This window comes from Microcaecilia unicolor, chromosome 1 (assembly GCF_901765095.1).
Source record: "Microcaecilia unicolor chromosome 1, aMicUni1.1, whole genome shotgun sequence".
In the NCBI taxonomy this organism is placed as follows: Eukaryota; Metazoa; Chordata; class Amphibia; order Gymnophiona; family Siphonopidae; genus Microcaecilia; species Microcaecilia unicolor.
Genome location: NC_044031.1, coordinates 403,327,951 through 403,343,555, shown reverse-complemented (window position 1 = coordinate 403,343,555; position 15,605 = coordinate 403,327,951). Strand labels below are relative to the sequence as shown.

The window sequence follows — 15,605 nt, the reverse complement described above, 5'->3', positions numbered from 1 at the left end:
GATGAATAGTGGTGTGCTGCAGGGATCTGTACTGGGACCGGTGCTATTTAACATATTTATAAATGATCTGGAAAAAGGAACGACAAGGTGATTAAATCTGCAGATGACACAAAACTATTCAAAGTTTCCTTAGGAAACTGGAAGACTGGGCATCCAAATGGCAGATGAAATTTAATGTGGACAAATGCAAAGTGATCCACATCATAGTTACCTGATGCTAGGATTCACCTTGGGGGTCAGCACTAAAGAAAAAGACCTAGGTGTCATTGTAGACAATATTCTGACATTTTCTGTGCAGTGGCAGCCAAGAAAGCAAACAGGATACTAGAAATGATTAGGAAAAGGATGCAAAACAAGACCAAGAATATTATAATGCCTCTGTACTGCTCCATGGTGCGACCTCACCTTGAGTATTGCGTTTCTAGTCGCCGTATCTAAAAAAACATATACTGGAATTAGAAAAGGTTCAAAGAAGAGGGGATGGAACTTGTATGAGGAAAAGCTAAATAGGTTAGGGCTCTTCAGGTTAAAAAAGATGTGGATGAGGGGAGATATGATTGAGGTCTATAAAATCCTGAGTGGTGATGAAGTTTTTCAGCTGAAAATAGGACACAAATTTAGGAAGCTAACTTAGGACCATAAATTTAGGGGCTTGGCATTTTCTGAATACTGTGCCCAGAGTCCCCTGTGATTATCCAACATGTTTTTGAATTTCATCACCGTTTTTGTTTCCCCCCCCCCCCCCCCCCTCCACCTGGAGGGTTTTCCTGGCAACTATCACCCTCTCTGTGAAAAAGTATTTCCTGATGTTACTCCTGCAACCTCAGCTCACATCCTCTACTTGTACCTCTTCTGTCTCTGAAAAAGATGTGTTTGTGTAGTATAGCTTTCAAGTATTTAAATGTCAGTTTCATAACTGCCCTATTCCTCATTTAGACAGGTAGTACATTCTTCTCACCTGACTTCAAGAGAGATAGAGATCCAAATGCCTTTACCAACAGTCATGTTTACCTGTTCTTCCTAAAAGTCAGTAGAACAGAATTGACCCATGTTTCTTTTGGCGGTGACTTCATATAGATGGGACAACACACAAAAATACTCATTTTCAGTCATTCGTTGAGAAATAGTTCATTTCCATGTAAGGCGCAGTCAGGGGAGGTGTGGAGGAGTAGCCTAGTGGTTAGAGCAGCACACTGAGAGCCCGCAATGCCAGGCTTCAAATCTCTTCTTATTCTCCTTGTGACCTTTAGCTAGTCAATTTACCTTCCACTGTCTGAGGGCTAGATTTAGCAAAATGCATTACTGCACACCAGCATACATTAATGGACATTATTTACTACAGATTCCATTTTATACAGTCGGACCTGTTTACCATCAATAACATTAGCATGAGTTAACCTGCTAATGCATTTTAGTAAATCTAACGCTTGCATGTAAGCTCTCTGTGGACCTGAGTAGAGCTTGCCTTGATTTTCCACTGAATACGGATGAACTAAATTCCCTCACCCCCCACCACCCCCCAAAAAAAAAAATTGTTGTTGAGAACTCCAATAGACTAGTTTAGCATCATACCTCTATAACAATGTTCTTGTATGTTTCTAAGCAATTGTAGGGTGTAAATTATTTTATAACCTTTAGAGCCATGCTGCTTAATGTGATTCAAGCATAACACTAGTCTTTCAACATGTTTTAGATGGAAAAGAAAGATATATGTTCTTAAAAGTAGGAGGCATTTAACAGGTTACAATGGCACTTCAGCTGAGAGCAATTTGGATCTGGGCAACTATACAATTGTTAGAATTGATGGAATCAGCAGCCACTTTACACTTACAAAAACAATTTATAAATTGACAATATAAACATCAATCCTCATCGTTAATGGAAACAGTACTTAGGCGAAGCAGTTTAAAACTAAATCATATTCTTGTCTTCTTCTCTCTTTTATTTTTTTTTTCTTGGTTTTGTTTCTCTTTCCCTGTAAGCCCTCTTTCTTTTCTTTAATAGATCCATAGCAGCATCCAGTATTTTTCCAGTTTCAGGCCCCTCCGAGACAGAAAATACTTCGTCCCATACTCTCTTTACTTGTATAGACTCTCTTCTGGTGGCAACTGTCCCACATCAAAAGGAACCGAAAAGAAGAGTTAAAGACAGCATCAAAAGAAGAGAACAAACATTATTTTGTTTCAAATCTATAAAATGTTTTGCAGGTACTTCATTTTAAAATGTTGGGATATTTGTACTATTTAGTTAATATGAGATCTGTTCCTCTTCTAAACACCTGTGGTTCATTTTATTGATTTCTTTCCCACCCCATCTTTTTTCGATAATACGGGTTTCCCCCCCCTTCGCCGGGACGTTTTGCGAGGACGTCCTCAGCAAAACTTGGGCGTCCCTTTCGATTATGCCCCTCTTTGTGGCCTCTGTGCATGTCTGAGTCACTGAGGGGTCCTTTTACAGAGGCGGATTAAAAATAAGTATGCGCTAAACACTATAGATGCCCATATATCCCTATGGGCGTCTTTAGCGTTTAGCGCACACTAAAAATGCTACTGTGCCTTTGTAAAAGGACCTCCTGAGTGGGGTGTTTGAACAAGTGTCTGGGAATAAGTAAGGGGGAATGTATATGCGAACTACTGCCGTACCGTTCATTCACACACTGGATGGGTTCTACGTTTGTGAATGAATGGTTAGGGTAGTGGTTCCCAAACCTGTCCTGGGGAAACCCCAGCCAGTCAGGATTTCAGGATAGGGAGACAGAGCATGCAAATCTAACTCATGAATATTCATTGCAGATATCATAAAAACCTGAATGGCTGGGGTTCCCCCAGGACAGGTTTGGGAACCACTGGTTTAGGGTGTGTGAGCAGCTGGGATATGTATTTGTGTGTGTGTGTGTGTGTGTGTACAACTGGATGAAGTATGTGAGGTCCTCTCCACATTCCTCTGCACCGTAGGTTTGTGGCTTCCCTTCTACCTTCAAGTTGTTGTCATGACACGTCTGTCCTTCATGGCCTTCTTTAATCATTCTCTCTCCCACTCTTGTACTCTTTTTACCTCTTTGTTCTACATGGTCACCTACTCCAGCATTGCCTTATTATTTTGTGTGGCCTTAGGGTCTGCCTCCCCCCCCCCCCCAACACCAGCTGCATTGTGCAGGTCTCCCAGCACCCCCCTTCCTTCAACAGGTAGAATCAGACGTCCCTGTCTGCTGCATCACTCAGCCCCTGCAGTGCTGTTCACTCAGGGGTCTCACGTCTTTGCATCCACTTGGGCAGAAGGAGCATGGACTCTCACCTTCTACACAGATTAGCTCCTCTGACTGTAGCCTGCTGTATACTACTTGCGGCCCACCAGGGCTGGTGCTAGACATGATGGGGCCCAGGGCAGACGCTAAGGAGGGAGCCCCAAATCTTGTTTGCAGGCAGTCTCTCTTTCAACTTCAGGCCGGTTTGGGGCCCCCTTGAACATGGGTGCCCAGGACAGTTACCCCGTTTGTCCGCCCCTAACACCGGCCGTGCAGCCCACACTTGTACAGGCTACACTGACTATCACCAAGCACAACTTTCTCTTACAATTTTTGACACAGAACGTGCATCATGGAAGCATGAACGTGACTGTTGGAAGTCCATCCTAGGAGAGGAATTACGTAGGCTTTAGTCTTTTGAACCAGATTCTGCTGAACTGAGTGCTGTCAGTATCCCCTTGTTCTGACTCAAAGGCTGAAAGCCGAAGTAAGTAGGAAGGAGAGCATGATGACACATGAGTCGGATTAGATCTGGATCAGTGACTGACTGGAGCTCGAGCCCAGTAACAATTTGTCTTCAACTTGCATGAGCTGTTTAAAAATGAGAACTGGCATGTAGTAAATTAAAAAAGAAAATAAACTTATACCTGTGGAGCTTCCCAGTAATAGACAGCTCTCAAAATGAGAGGTGTCCTTAATGTATCTTGGATTTTCTATATATAAGTTGTTCAAAGGCCTTAAAATGAATGTGTAAATGGATTGGAAAATTCGTTAGCGAAAGTAAATCTGAGCCAGATGGAAGCCACAAAAGGAAACAAAGCGAAGCAAGAGAAGGTTGTGTCAGCTATTGCTGTTACTGCCACAGGTCAGGGCCACCATAAAAGCAGCCCTGGATGTGGATCCTTTGCCCTCTTAGGTATAGGAGATTGATGTACTACTTGGTCCGTGCATGAAAATGAATATGGAAAAATTATAGAGGTCAATATTGAAAGCGATTTAACTGGCTGGAAATGGCTCCTGGCTGGTTAAATCACCTGTTCGGAACTAACTGCTAATTTTTAGCGGCACTTAACCGGTTAGTGCAACTGAAAAAACCTGAAAGTCAGCTATTTTGGGGGCATTCCAGGGGCGGAGTCAGCACTTGGATGATTAAGTACCAATATTCAGGACTTAACGAGCCAGGTTAAACTGCATAAATAGGACCATATAAAACTCAGTCCTATCTTTATGCGGTAACACGTAGCCGGTTGGGTGCTGATTATTGGACGTAACCTGCTATGCATTAGCCAGCTCTGAAAACCCGGATATTCAATGTTGGTACTTGGATATGGCCCGGCATTGAATTTCTAGGTTTAATGCTGGTGACGGTCCTCAAAATGCTGATAGCTGCCTGCTGAATATCGGACCTATAGTGTTTTTCACCCATGTAGAAATGAATGACTGCATGCTAGATGCATGTAAAGCTGATATGCACTGAAACACATGTGAGCTGTGCACTGTAACTTAGACACAATTTTGAAATACACTAGCGTGACCATATAAATAGAATAGCTTAGGTACTATTTATTGACTGGTGGGGCCTTAAACTGTGTGCTCTCTGGTCCTTCTTGGACAATCCAAGGGGTTCAACTTCAACAGCATCATACTTTCACTGGATGCACATCATTAATGGTTCAGCACTGTTTCTTCCAGCCATGTAGACTATATTCTGTGCACATCTGCTCACATCAGCCTTGAGAGTGCTAGTGCATGCTTTTATGTTTATTAAAATGTTCAATTATATATTGTGTTGACATTGTAAATAGTATACTATTCCATACTTTGTGTTGTTATTTGAATATTTTTACTGCTGTAATTGTCTGTTGCTTATGTTTGATTTACTCTTACTGTACGCCGCCTTGAGTGAATTCTTTCAAAAAGGCGGTAAATAAATCCTAATAAAATAAAAAAATAATAAATGTCATCTTGACCTCTCGTAATGCCTTATTTAATGGTATCAAAGCCTCAGATATCAAAAAGTTGCAAATAGTTCAAAACATAGCTGTCGAATTGATAACTGTAGCCAAAAGATTTGTCCATGTGACCCCATTGCTGCATGAAGAACACTGGTTACCAGTTCGCATTTAAAGTTTTCCTTCTAGTCTATAAAGTTCTTATCTCGGGGTTTCCAGAATACTTATCATGTCTTCTGATCCTCTACAATCCTTCCGGAACCCTGAGTTCCCTCCAGCAAAATCTTATGATAGTTCCATCTTTCCGCATTATTGGCTTGGATACTATCAGAGCGAACATTTTTAGGGTTTCCGGGCCTTCATTGTGGAATGCCCTTCAGACACCTCTAAAAAGGGAACAATCATTGGCCGTATTTAAAAAGAACCTAAAAACATTCCTGTTTATGGATGCTTTTGAATAGTCTTCAAATTCGTTCCCTTGACTCCTGATTTTGCACGTTGTTGGTAGCGAGGCAGAGTCGCTGCTGGTTTGTTATTGTTTGATGCTTCTTTAGTTTTGTTTTATGTCACTTTCTTATCATTTGTTGTATTTATTTTCCCTCTTGATATTTTATAGTTTTGTGAACCACTCACAAAGTCTAGTAATTGGGCGGTATATCGAGTATTAAATAAACATAGAAACAAGCAATGTCTTTTTTTTTTTTTTTTTTTTGGTGTATATAATCTGGAGCAAGGGTTTTCAACTCTCCCCTCAAGTACTTCCTAACCAACCAGTCTAGTTTTCAAAATATCCACAATGAATGTATTGACACGTACTGCCACCGTTGTGTGTAAATCTATCACATAGGTATCCATTGTGAATATTCTGTGGGGAAAAAAAGTATGCTTTCAGTCTTTTGCTGGTATATTGTTTCAAACTCCAAGTCATTTGGGCTAGTTAACGCTTCTTCTGGAGCCAGCTGGGCCAGATAGAATTGGATCTAAGGTAGTTTGGAATGATACAGCATTTTGTGAACATAATGCCTGCATGAATAGTTATAACACAGTTTTGTTTCTTTTGATCACAGTGTAGAATTCCAAGAAGAAGATGATGAATAGAGGTGGAACACATCCTACAAGGAATGGTAAGTACAGTATATCTTTGTCCATTGACTTGCTAATTCTTGCTAATTTAGAAAAGAGAACTTTCAGTCCAGTTCCTTGGGCAGTACTGATAAAAGCTGACAGGTTAATAAATGGAATGAAATCATGGGACTTGGTGGGGGGGTGGGGTGGGGGTTATAGTATTTAATACCTACCCAATAACTCTTTATGGGAGGGGGGTTACAGTATTTAACACATGGATGTAATGAATTAGGGGCAGGGTAGTTAAAAAATCAGTTTGACAAGAAATCAGGTTTTAAAATTTTAAGTTAGATTAAAATACATTTTGAGAAGATGTTATTAAATAAAGAAACCTAGCTCAATGTATTATAATGAATAGTAATCCTAACTGCTAATTATATTCTGTGAACCTGCTTGTTAATGGCAGCATATGGAGATGAGAGCCATTGCTGGTGATGTTCACATGCACACACATGGTTAAGTCTTCACTTCTTTCTCTAAAAGTTCAAAAACAAGGAAATGAACAGAGCATTTTATGGGATGGAGAAGACGTCTGGATATAAATGCCAGAAACGGGGAAGAATAAAAAATCAAAGAAAACGTGAACAGAAGAACATAGAGGGGCATAATCGAAAGGGACACCCAAGTTTTGTTGAGGACGTCCTCGCAAAACATCCCGATGGAGGGGCAGGGAAACCTGTATTATCGAAACAAGATGGACGTCCAGCTTTCGTTTCGATAATATGGTCAGGGACGTCCAAATCTTGAAATTTAGGTCATCCTTAGAGATGGTCGTCCCTAGACTTGGTCGTTTCTGATTTTCGGCGATAATAGAAACCAAGGACGCCCATCTCAGAAACAACCAAATGCAAGCCCTTTGGTTGTGGGAGGAGCCAGCATTTCTAGTGCACTGGTCCCCCTGACATGCCAGGACAGCAACCAGGCACCCTAGGGGTGGACTTCATTAATTGCTCCCAGGTACATAGCTCCCTTACCTTGTGTGCTGAGTCCCCCCAAAACCCACTACCCACAACTGTGCACCATTACCATAGCCCTTATGGATGAAGGGGGCACCTAGATGTGTGTACAGTGGGTTTGTGGTGGGTTTTGGAGGGCTCGCTGTTTCCTCCACAAACGTAACAGGTAGGGAGGGGGATGGGCCTGGGTCCACCTGCCTGAAGTGCACTGCACCCACTAAAACTGCTCCAGGTACCTGCATACTGCTGCGATGGACCTGAGTATCACATCTGAGGCTGGCACAGAGGCTGGCACGACATATTTTCAAAGATGTTTTTTGATGGTGGGAAGGGGTTAGTGACCACTGGGGGAGTAAGGGGAGGTCATCCCTGATTCTCTCCGGTGGTCATCTGGTCATTTCGGCCACCTTTTTGTGCCTTGGTCGTAAGAAAAACACGACCAGGTAAAGTGCTCGTCAGGGACGCCTTTTTTTTTCCACTATGGATCGAGGGTGTCCATGTGTTAGGCACGCCCAAGTCCCCCCTTCGCTATGCCTCCGATACGCCCCTTGAACTTTGGCCGTCCCTGCGACGGAAAGCAGTTGGAGATGTCCAAAATCGGCTTTCAATTATACCGATTTGGATGACCCCGTGAGAAGGACACCCATCTTCTAATTTGTGTCAAAAGATGGGCGTCCTTCTCTTTCGAAAATGAGCCTGATATTCTTGCAATCATAAGGAATAAGTTTCTGATTCTGAATGTACCGTTCGTTGGTTTTTGAGTTCTGCTGAGGATACTGTAGAAGGGAAAACCTATCATGGCTATAAAAGTTCTGAGAGCAGAGATAGCTCTCTGTTACCACCATCTCATTTTCTCTATAAAGGTCTTTTTCAAGACCATTTTCTCATCCACTGTTAACAACCACCATTTACCCATTTGTGTTTCACACATATTATATGAAGACTCCTGAAGCTGGCTTATTGCAGAAACACAGGTCTGTGTCGAGTCTCCATAATAAATGTTTTATCATTAATAGAAAATTCTGCGTTGTTCCTGGGCAGCCTGGTCTACTTCCCACTATCTTTCTTTGTCAGAAACATAGGCATCAGAATGGGAGGAGCCACGAGTACCATGGCACTCCCAAAAATCGGCGCTTCCTTTAAGCACAGCAGGCACAGCAGGATCTCCCCATTCTCACCTGACACTCTGCCGCTGCTTCTCCAGACGAATAACAGCAGCAGCAAAACAAAGCTAAAGCAATTGCGGGGTCATTCTGTTCATCCTCGCAACTGCTGGCCCATCCCCTCTGATATCACTTCCTGTTCCAAGCAGAGATGGCCCTTAAGTCGGGGCTCAGACAGAGCTTCAGGCTGAGGCTGCCATCATGATGATGGCATTAATGGAAGTCCCCTTGTAGTGTTTTGTATTACTTCACAGTATGCCTGGTACTGGATTTTGGATTTGGATTTACATGGCACCTTTCTCAATAACATTTTAAGACAAGTTTCAAGTAGGTATTTTCCTGTCCCTGGAGCGCTTACAATTTAAGTTTTGTACCTGATTCAGTGGAGGGTTAAATGACTTGTCCAAAATTTCAAGGAGCAGCAGTGGCCTCCTGAAGCTGTATTAGGTACATATGTTATCTGTATAAGTACATAAGTGTTGCCTTACTGGGACGGACCGAAGGTCCATCAAGCCCAGAATCCTGTTTCCAACAGTGGCCAATCCAGGTTACAAATACCTGACAAGATCCCAAAACAGTACAATACATTTTATGCTGCTTATCTTTCTCTCTCTCCATAGAGGCTGGCAGATGCGGGGCCTTGAACATCAGCGCATGCCCAAGGCCTGCCAGCTTCTGTCTCCTCTTCAATAGGAAGTTTGGAGGGGGAGGGAGCCTGCAGGCCTTGAGCTTGCACAGATGGTCAAGACCCCACGCCTGCCTGCCTCTGTGCTTTTGATGCTGTGCCAGTTGGAGTATTGCCATCCCCGATGGGGAAGATAAGACACTAAATACGTCACTGGGAGGGGGGGAGGGCTGGCAAGTGGAGAGAATTGCTGCAGACCATGGGAGGGAGGGGGTTGGGAGGGAGAGAAGTGCTGGAGACTACAGAGGAAGGGAGGAGAGGAATGCTGGGCAACATTGTTGGGGGGGGGGGTGTTCAGAGGTAGGGAAGGATGCTGGACATAGTGATGGGTGGGGTGACTATAGGATAGTAGATAAGGGAAGGGGAGATGATGGAGCAGGGGGAGGGGCATGGGTGGGGTTGGGGACTAAGCTTGGCCTTCCTCAAACAAAAGTGGTCTGTTGCTCCTGATCAAACAGGCATGCATATAAAACACAAACGAGTGGCTCAGTGGTTAGAGTGGTGGACTTTGGTCCTGGGGAACTGGGTTCGATTCCCACTGCAGGCACAGGCAGCTCCTTGTGACTCTGGGCAAGTCACTTAACCCTCCATTGCCCCAGGTACAAATAAGTACCTGTATATAATATGTAAGCCGCACTGAGACTGCCAAGAGTGGGAAAGCGCGGGGTACAAATGTAATTTAAAAAAAAAACAAAGAAGGGCGAAGTCCTAGTCAGGGCTGCCGAGAGACACAGCCAGGCCCGGGGCAGGACTGGACGGTCGCACGCACACCTCTCTGTGCCCCCCCCCCAATCAGGGCTGCCCCCACCCCCGATCCCCCGCACTTGGGCTGCTGCCCCCGCACCTTTCTGTCTGCTCCCTTGCTCTATCCTCTCCTGTGCTGCTCCTGTTCGTGCCGTGAGAAAGGAGCCGGATGATTGGATACCACATTAATGCAGTCTTCTGTGTCCTGGGCGGCACGCAGGCAGGAAAGCAGGCAGGAAGAAGCTTGCTGGCACCGGACCCAAGCCTGGGTCCCTCCTTAGAGGCCAGACCTGGTGAATTTTCCTCCCCCTGCCCCTCCTCTTCTCAGCAGCCCTGGTCCTGGTTGCCCATGAAACAGCATCATGAGAACTGCTTTTGCTTTGCAAATGTCATTCTGTTTGTTTTCTTATGAACTGCCTGTCTTGCCTGGCCATAGTTTTTCAGTGGTCTTCAGAATTTCATATTTGAATTCTCAATTTTGTCTGTAAATTATGCTTCTATTCATTTTAATGCAGTTGAAATAAAACAGGTAGATACTCCTTTTAATGTTTTACTTTTCTCAGTGCAAAACATGCCTAATTATGATTTAAAACAAATAAAACAGTGGATAGAAATTAGAAGACTATGGGTGAAAAGGACAAGAGTCTTCAGGGATTAATGACTGATGCAATTTCTAGGAATGAATAAATAGGAAACAGAGGGGGGAGTGGAAAATTATATATACAATTGCATGTTGTCTAACAGAATCATTGAGTTAGAAGCCACCGAACACAGAACATTGATGTGGTTGCAGTCACTGAAACACAGTTCATAGGTAATCAAAACTAAGAGGCATTTGTAAGAGGATATATTCTTTTCAGAAAGGAAAGGATGTGTAAAAATGGAGAAGTAATAGCTTTACATTTTAAAGATAACATTAAAGCCAATGACAGCTGCCCCAGTTCTTCTCTCTGTTTGATCCCGCACAGAGAAAGTTGCATCAGAAAAGGTGGGACCAAGCTGAGAAGACCGGGGGGGGCAGCCGGAAGTAGCATGTCTTCAGTGGTTTTTGAGGACTGCGGGGGAGGGGAGTGAGGTGCTGGACCCATAGCGCTGGGGGGGGGGGGGGGAGAGGGAGAGATGCCAGACAATGGGATAGCAGGGAGGATACCAGATACCTGGGAGCAGGAGAGGGAGAGATGCTAGACCTGCAGGATGAGGGGGAGAGAGGTAGAGATTATAGACCCTGGAGGGGATGCCAGACCAGCGGTATAGTGGAAGGGGTAGATGCCAGACCTGCAGGGGGGAGCAGAGGGAGGAGATATACTGGACTTGGAAGGGCAAGGGAAGAAAGGGGGAGAGATGCTGGACTCTCAGGGTGGGGGGAAGTGGAGGGAAGAGAGTGAGAGACCAGACCATAGAAGGGGAGAGAGAGAGGGAGAGATGCTGGGAAGGGGGAAGCGGAGGGAAAAGATAATGTATTTGCATGTGGCAGTTTTTTCTTCTGAAAGGGCAACCCTAGGGTGGACAGTTGGTTATAGAGGTTTGGGGAAGTGGAGGGTAAACAGTAGGTGTGGTAAAAGATTTGGGGCAGGGCATGGGGGAAGGATAAGTTAGGGGCATGGGCAAGGCAAGAGAGGAACTTGGAGTAGGGTAGGTGTCGGGTTTTTCTTTCTCAAAAAGTTGGCATATCTTAGGATGCATACCTTCTGGCTAATTTTCAAATGGAAACCATCTGCATTCTTTTATTTTGAAAATTATCAGCCACAAGGTATGCACCTTAAAGTTGTCTTGTGTGTTCTGCACCTCCTGTTTGTGTGTGGGTGGTCAGGCGAGTGCAGAATAGCATGTCAACTTTTGAAAACTGAGTTTACACACAAAGGAAACCTGAATGTACTTTTAGCAGGGCTGAGGAGAGCATTTTCAGATAGGCCAGTTTACTTGGGTAAATTGCTTTGGACCTTTCCTCAGTGGATAATTTTATAACAGGATGCTTGTGTCAAATGTCTTATTGTACACCTATTTTACAAAGACAGCATATGTCCCTATGTGTCCTTATATAATATAGGTTCCCAGAATCAGCCCCAGTAATGCATAAATCATCACACACGAATTTACTCCTGCTCTGAAGCACAGTTCCCTCTAAGCTGAGCAGGAATCCTCCAAATAAATTTGCTGTCAGTGTGGGCTGCTGTTTCAATAATGTGTTTTCAATAGCTAGGGACAGGCAGGTTCCCTGGAGTCCTTCAGAGCTTGCCTGTTCCTCACTATTGAAAATGTGATAGTGAAACAGCACCACCTACTGGCAGGACTGTAGGTGGAGGACTCCCACTCAGCTGTAGAGAAACAGTGCTCTGAAGAATGTGTAAGTAATGCAAATGTATTGTATGTGTGGATATGCATTATTTTATGAAATATGTGCATACGTTGCAGCTCTGCTTAAAATATGTCCCATCCATGGCGCACATGTAAATATACACAGTTATTGGGTTTTGTAAGAGCCCCAATGTTTTACACATGGAAAATTCTTTATAAAATAACCCAAACCTCCCCCGCCCCCACCCCAATGGGCTGGCACAAATGGGTGGACATGAACCTTGTGACCATCTTCCTCTAACATCTGAGGGGTTGATACTCAGCTGGCGGCAGTCAGTGTTTTGCTGAACGCCGCTGGCGTTATTCTCAAATATTCAATACCAGGCCATGTCTGGGCTCTGGCATTGAATATCTAGACACACACGCAGCTGGCTAAAATGTAGCCGGTTAAGTGCAATTATTTGGTCCTATGTATATGGTTATCTTAGCCAGTTAAGGGCTGAATATTGGTGCTTAAACGGCTAACTGCCGACTCAACCCTGGAATGCTCACAACAGGGCCGCCGAGAGGGGTGGGGGCAAGATTACCCGGGCCCAGCCTCCAAGGGGGCCCGGCGCCAGGGTCTGTCACTCTCCTGCTCCTGACGGGACCCAGGTGATCATGTCCTGACAGGAGCAAGAGAGAGAGAAAATTCCGGCACCAGGCCACCAGAGGTTGGGGAGGAGTAGACACAGGGCTTCAGGGCCTCAGGTTTGGTTGGCAAGGGTCGCCAAGCCCCGCCAGCAGAAGCCTTCCTCCAGCACTGTTCTCCACCGCATTGCCTTCTCTGTGGCCTGCCTTTCCCCCTCACATTGCGCTTGCACGACTCGAGCGGAAAAGCAGTTGCAGGGCAGGCAATGCAGCAGAGAACAGCGCTGGAGGAAGGCTTCTGCTTGGGGATTCCTGCCAGCCAAGATATGTGGAGTTGCAACGGGGAGCAGGGAGGTGGGGCAAAATGTGGCCCCCCCACACACACAATTTTTATAGTCTGGCTGCGGGGGGGGGGGGGGGGGGGGGGCGGTTCTGCTCCGGGCCCGGCTCAGCCTCTCAGCAGCCCTGGCCCACAAAGTAGCCAATTTTAGCTTAGGTGCTACCTTGGCATTTTCAGCGGCACTGTCTGGTTAAGTCTATGCGTAGTTAGCCCCGGACAAGCGATTTAACCAGCCTGGAGCCATTTCTGGCCACTTAAATCACTTTGAATATTGACCCCTGAGTTTCTCAGATGGCTGCAGGGGTGTAGCCAGACAACAGATTTTGGGTGGGCCTAGGCAAGAATTGGGTGGGCACCAAGTGTTCTAGCCCTCCCCCCTCCAAAAAAAAAAATTTATCTCAGCTGGTGGGAAAACGCTTCTTTCCACCTTGGCAGCAGGCATGCACTGAAAACTGAGCATGCGCAGGTGCCGGTGTCATGGAGAGTAGCATTTTCGTTACCATCAGGGGAAAATCTTCAGCTGGCGGAGCTTGGGATTCCCACCAGTTACCACTAAACACGTGCTACTGTAGGGTGGGCCTGAGCCATAAATGGGTGGGCCCTGGCCCACCCAAGCCCACCTGTGGCTACGCCACTGGATGGCTGGTGTAGAGTTCTTTTTGGTTCTAGGATCTTATGCAGGGTAGCACTGCATCACATTGCTGATGGGGCGGTGCAAGTTCTGTAACACAGATACATTTTCATGAGTAATTAGATGAGAACTATCCCCATGGGGTTTTCCTCCTTCTGAAAGTGTAACTCCAGAGGAAGCTGTGTGCCATTGTACTGCAAATTTTATTCTCCTTCTCTTTCTGACAAATAGACTCCTCCCCCCCCCCCCCCCCCCAAAAAAAAAAGGACATTTTAATTTCTCATAAATACTTTATCACAGATTTAGTGTGTGTTTTCTTTTTGGGAAAAAGATCAAAATGTAAAATTTTATCAGGATGAATTTAACAAGGTAATGAATCTGGGCCTTCTAAAATAAATTTACTAGTCTATGAGACTTCCTTTTTTGGATTTCTGGATATCTGTGAAACTTCCTTCAGGGTGATAAAGGAACAGAAGGTAGGGCCAAACGGTTTAATTTTCCAACTGAGTAGACGTGACTAATGAAGTTCCCAAAGGTCTGTACTGGGGCTAGTGTTCAATTTATTTATTATCTGGAAAAAGGTGATTGAGGTGTTCAAATCTGTAGGTGACACAAAATTATTCAAAGTAATTAAACATGAGCAGACTACGAGGAATTGCAGGAGGATCTCACCAGACTGGGGATGCAAGCAATCTAAATGGAGTCAAAATACAATGTGGAGAAAAGTAAGCCTAACCACAGGAGTGGTATTTAAATAGCCAATGAGATTGACTGCATTTTACTGGACATACCTTATAGCTGATTTTCAAAAAGAAGTTATCTGGGGTTTTTAGAGAGGCCAGGAGAAAATATTTGGGATAGGAGGTAATGTCCTATTGTGGATTAAAAACTTGTTACAAGATAGAAAACAGAGAGTAGGTCAGTAATCTCAATGAAGATGGGTAGATAGTGGGGTTCACCAGGGGTCTATACTGGGACTGCTGCTTTTTAACGTATTTATAAATGAACTAGAGATGGGAATAACTAGTGAGGTAATTAAATTTGCTGATGATACAAAGTTATTCAAAGTTGTTAAATCACAAGAGGATTGTGAAAAATTGCAAGAGGATCTTACAAGATTGGGAAACTAGGCATCCAAATGGCAGATGCTGTTTAATGTGAGTAAGTGGAAAGTGATACATGTGGGAAAGAGAATCCCAAAATATAACTATGTGATGAAAAGTTCCGCATTAGAAGTCACCGCCCAAGAAGAGGATCTAGGTGTCATCGTTAATGATATGTTGAAACACTCTGCTCAGTGTACAGTGGCGGCTAAGAAAGCAAATGCAATGTTAGGAATTATTAGGAAAAGAATGGAAACAAAAATAAGAATATTATAATGCCTTTGTATTTTGCCACATTTCTAGTGGAATTAGAAAAGGTACAGAGAAGGGTGACAAAAATGATAAAGGGGATAGGACAACTTCCCTATGAGGAAAGGCTAAAGCAACTAGGGCTCTTTAGGGGAGATATAATAGAGGTCTATAAAATACTGTGTGAAGTAGAATGGGTAGACGTGAATCACTTGTTTAGTCTTTCCAAAAATACTAGGACTAGGGGGCATACAATGAAACTACTAAGTAGTAAATTTAAAACAAACCAGAGAAAATATTTCTTTAATCCACGTGTAATTAAACTCTGGAATTCGTTGAAGCAGTTTAGCAGGATTTAAAAAAGGGTTGGATAATTTCCTAAAGGAAAAGTCCATAAGCCATTATTGAGATGGACTTGGGAAAATCCACTGCTTATTTCTGTTTTACTATGCTGGGATCTTGCCAGATACTTGTGAACTGGATTGGCT

General features: G+C 44.2%; 1 long non-coding RNA gene across 1 annotated transcript in view; it reads left to right on the top strand.

The window, feature by feature from the left end:
• Nucleotides 1-15,605, top strand: part of LOC115475522 — a 599,851-nt gene that overhangs the window by 398,305 nt on the left and 185,941 nt on the right. Inside the window, exon 4 of the long non-coding RNA XR_003943059.1 lies at nt 6,264-6,320. This is a non-coding gene — a long non-coding RNA (uncharacterized LOC115475522). The remainder of the gene's footprint in view (nt 1-6,263; nt 6,321-15,605) is intronic.